Raw genomic sequence first — 5,239 nt, 5'->3', positions numbered from 1 at the left:
CAAGGCGTTTCAGTCCCACTATCTAGCAAAAGAAGACGAGTCAAGAATTCTAAAAGAAAAATGCTACAAGAAGAAAAAGAGTTACAACAAAAATAAATAAATAAATAAAATAGCATATATATAATATGAAGGAGGCAAGAGTTTGCCCTATATTTAAAAAGAATAGTAGACTAGAGGTCGGAAATTATAGATCTGTCAGCATACTGGTTGTTATTTCAAAATTTTTAGAAAAAGCTGTTTACAGTCAGCTTGAAACATATTTAACAAAAAATAAATTATTGTATGAATTACAGTCAGGGTTTAGAGGTAATTTTTCTACAGACACTTGCCTCATTCATTTATTTGATCATATTAGGTCGCAGACTGCGGCCGGACGCTACACTGGCATGATCATGCTTGACTTACAAAAAGCATTCGACACAGTTGACCATAAGATTCTCTGTAATAAACTTCAAGTTATGGGTCTTAGTTTATCATCTGTGAACTGGTTTGATTCTTATCTATCTGATATACAGCAGATGATCAGCGCAAATGGTACACAGTCTGACTTTCGTAAGGTCAACTGTGGGGTCCCACAGGGAAGTATATTAGGTCCTCTTCTATTTTTATGCTATGTCAATGACATGTCTGCCAGAGTAGGGTCTGACTGCAAGCTATTATATGCGGATGATAGCGCTATATTGTACTCGCATAAAAATCCAGATATTATTTCAACTAAACTGGGAAAGGAGCTTCAGTCCTGTAGTAATTGGCTAGTAGATAACAAATTATCACTACACTTAGGAAAAACAGAGTGTATTCTTTTTGGATCAAAAAGAAAATTAAAAAAAAACACACAGTTTATTGTTTCTTGTAATGAACATACTATTACATCTCAAAAAAAGTGTAAAATATTTGGGAGTAAATATTGACCAATTCCTATCTGGTAATATTATTGTAAAAAATATTATCCAAAAAGCCAATACTAGACTGAGATTTCTATACAGGAATGCCAAATGTCTATGCAAGGAAGACATGGGGTATGGCCCTTATACAATGTCATTTTGATTATGAATGTTCGTCATGGTATAGTGGTATAAATAAATCTCTGAAAAGAGAGCTTCACGTTATGCAAAATAAAATTGTACGATTTATTGATGGTTTTGACCACAGGAAAAGAGTTGATTATCCTGTTTTGCTAACAACTGTTTTTTTTTTAATGTTGAACTAAGAGTACAACAAATGTGTCTAAACCATGCAATTGAATTTTTTATAATAAGTGCCCAAGGTACATGAATAGCAATTTTGTGAAAATGGCAGATATTCATACTTATGATACAAGATCAAGTAAATTCAATTTTTTAATCCATCGGTTAATTGCCATTCTTCAAATACATTTTATTATAATGCTATAAAGGATTGGAATAGTCTCCCTTTAGAATTGAAGAGAACAAAAAATGTGAACAGTTTTAAAACTGAATTAAAAAAGTTTCTTTTTGAAAAAATGAAGGTTACTTTAGAAAGTAATTTTATTTCATAATATATAAATATAAAGCCTCCCTAAGTCTTGCGTCGGTCAATTTGTTGCCTTTTGATTTTTAGCCCTAAATAAGTTTGGGTACATTTAATGGACCCCATTGGAAATAAGCTGAAAAGCTGTAATGGGCTATCCAAGGTTAGATATCAACCTACTTTTTACTTTTTAAGGCTACCAATTAAATTTTAACATTTAGCCTAGATGCATTCATGACAAGTTTTAATACGATATTGCCATAAGAGTATACTATATATTGTATGACTGTATTCAATTGAATGGATGCTGTCCTGTAAATTGTATGTATGATGTTCTGATCTGAATAAAGCTATCTATCTATCTAGCACTATTCCCTAGGACATGCAGTACATCTTGGATCACTGGTGATCCTGTCAAGAATGTTTTTTGCCCCCCCTTACCTAAAACTCTGGATCCGCCACTGTATACTCTTGATTTCTATTTAGCAATTGTTTTTTATAGCATTATCTTCATTTTTGGTTTTTTCTTTTCTTCAATTTAAATTCTTTGTTTAGTCGGATTCTTTCCGCTGATGACAACTTCGACTCGCCTGTTTGAAAATCTATGAATTATATTGCGACGTACAAAATACAAATTCCATGTATGACGGCGGTGTTTTTTTTTTACAGAAAACAATCGCACAACAAGAACTTAGATACTTATTTCATCACATATTTTTAAACTTAATAGTTAAAACGACTTCTCTTTGTCAAAATAGTATAACGTATGCAACTTCTCTGAATGGAAATTAAATAAACATATATGCTGAGATCTCTGAAACGGACAAAATGCGACTGATTCGTGACACTTATTCAGAAAATTGTCAAAAAACAATAATTTCTTGAAATATTGTAACATAATAACTGGACTTCAAAAAGTTAAAGGTGTTTAGCCTGTATCATCGAATCATTAGCATTTAACCGAGTTTTAAAAAACTAGTGTCATGCACATTTAAAATATGTAAGTTATTTTGACAAAAGGAAATAGCGATGTCATGTATTCTTCTATATTGCGCAATTATATTGATCCTCCAATTACATGTATCTACTTTTCACGCGTGTCGTATAAGATTTCGATCACATCTTCCGTGGCCATTTTTTTAATTCAGTGAATATCGTATATACGTAATAGTCCGAGTCCTCCATCTGTAAACAATATTTAGACACCGACCATTTTTATACTGGAGGATTTTCAATATTGCTATATAATTTTTTCTGCTCTTCTTATTTTTTTTTCAACAGCAAATGTGTCATACTTTTTTCAGGCATAAAGCAGGTTTTTTTTGCTAGTCAACTTTACGATAAACAATAAATGAAAAATATTTCATAAATAACAAGGGAGGGCATACGAGACTAAAGATTCAGTTCAGTCAGATATTTTATTCTTGATAAGGCCAAATAAAATTAATTAGTAGATTTTCATCCCTACCCGCCCCTAAAAAATGACAAAAATAAATAAAAAAAAATAGGACGGGAATTTAAAAAATCAGGATTTTTAATGTCAGTACCTATGGTATTAAAATACTACAACACACAAATCTTTCATTTCATGGTGACTTCAATGATGTTTCTTCTCTGAAACTGATGTGGCTATGGATTTTGAACAGATCTATTCATCAAATAATGGTTCATGATAGACTTGTGTTATTAAGGTTTGATCAGTATGCTATATTATTTTCACATTTAAAGGCTACATGTACGATGGGTGGTCGTTCAAATAGTTGACCACTTTTTCAGTGCAGGTATTGAAAACTTTCAGTTTCCTTTATGTAGGATTTTGTATCTAGTAGGTTGGTAGCTTCAAACCTTTCGCCCTTGTAAATTGTTGAATGTAAGAAATTTACTGAGAACTTAGAGAACGTATAAGTAAATTTGAGTAGTTCATGTTCTTTATTAGCAATGTTAAATTACGTTTAAAGCTGATCAAAGACCTTTGAAAGAAAATAAAGCCATCATCTCAGAATTTTCGATGCATAATTATGTTGTGCTTGATTGGGAACTTTTCAACAATAAAGTCGACTATTTCAGGGCTAGGGACTTTCCCCATTGCACATCCTAAGCGCTAGATGAAATAAGAGTGATCGAGCAAAGTTAAATTAATTAGTATTAAGAATGAATTCTAATATTAGAAGTAAGTTCTCTTTTCTCGAAATTGGAACAGCATACTAGTCTTCTTTTTTTCATTTTAAATTAGACCTTTCAGTCGCCTTAATTAGTTTATGACTGAACATGTTTCTACACTTGCTTGTTATATCATAAGTCCACAGGAATTTTTTTAGTCATTCAGAAACTATAAAGTTCCGAACTGTCGCGTACAAATGTCCATAAGTTAGTTGGTAGCATAAATAGTCGAGAAGTCTACCTAACTATTCCGTTGGAGAACCACTTTGAGAAATATTCGGGAAGACTGGTATTCTTATCTCTTTATTTGTCTGTTGGAGATAAAAATGTAAATTAGTAATTTTTAGTGGTAGTTCGTAGAAATTTGGTGGATATACAGTCTGCCACATTTGTAATTTTTAACCCCCTTGTTAAATCCCTGTTTAAACATTTCCTAAAAATACCTCGTCTTTTTTTTTCTTATTCTGATCGTTAAATCTCAGCATCTTTCTAATAGTTAGTTTAAAATACTAGTTGTATTAAAATAAAAAAAAGTCTCTGGATCTTGATATCCATTTATCATCATGAATTTTGCGACTATGAACCGTAAAATGTTCATACCAAAAACATATTACATACTTCTTAATACATAATTTAACATTTTGAATGACAGTTTGTAATATATTCACTATATGTACACGTCATTCTTCTCCTCTCTTTTTTTCTTTTCTTTTTTGTACCCAAACTTTTTTTTATGAAAAACAGAATACAACGTTATTTTTTTTTACCAGCATGGAACTTCCTTTATTTTTCATAATTTTTCTTCAAAGTGAAATAAATATACATTTTTCAACGATATCCCCCACCGCCAATGTAATAATGGTCGGTGCCTTAGTTGTACATATAGAGTCTCTTTCTGTAATGAGTGCATGGTTTAAATTATTTCTTCACTCGATATGGTAAAAGTACAATTTTCAACATGCGAGCTTTAGCGATCATGTTAAATACACAATATTACCATAGAGAGTGACGAAATAATTTAAATCAAGAATAGGCTGAAGGGGAAAAGGTTTCTCCAACGAATCTGCAGAAAAAAATTGGAAATGTAAAATGGCGGGAAAATATCGCAGAAATTTAACCAATATATATATTTATTTTAATAACTGGCTTAAATGGGGAAAATAAAATCGCCCCAGCCAAAAGGAAAGAAACCTGCCGAGCAAATAGGCCATTGATAAACTTCTATAAACTATAACTATTATACATGTATATACTATCCCGTTACCAAAGATGGTTATTGCCTTAAGGGACAGACTGAAAATTTATTCAGGGATTTTTGGCATGAAACTATTTGTTAAATGATAAATAGCTCCGTTTAGGTTAGACACAAAGTCTATTTGTATTTTAACCGCTAGCACATCGCCAGGTTGCCTAAGTCTCAGACTCAGTTCATGTTTCCCCCTTATTAATTTTAGTTGTAACAATCGTCTCAAATTTTCGTTGTTTTATTTCAGTTTTATTTATTTTCCTAATGCTGTATTAATGTTCCACTTTTAATTGCTCTTTGCTTGCCATATGCATACAATTATTTGTTGAATCTCCATACTTA

This window comes from Perna viridis, chromosome 12 (genome assembly GCF_037379345.1).
Source record: "Perna viridis isolate PV_CMFRI_1.1 ecotype Kerala chromosome 12, ASM3737934v1, whole genome shotgun sequence".
Classification (NCBI taxonomy): domain Eukaryota; kingdom Metazoa; phylum Mollusca; class Bivalvia; order Mytilida; family Mytilidae; genus Perna; species Perna viridis.
Note: the sequence above shows the minus strand (reverse complement) of the source record.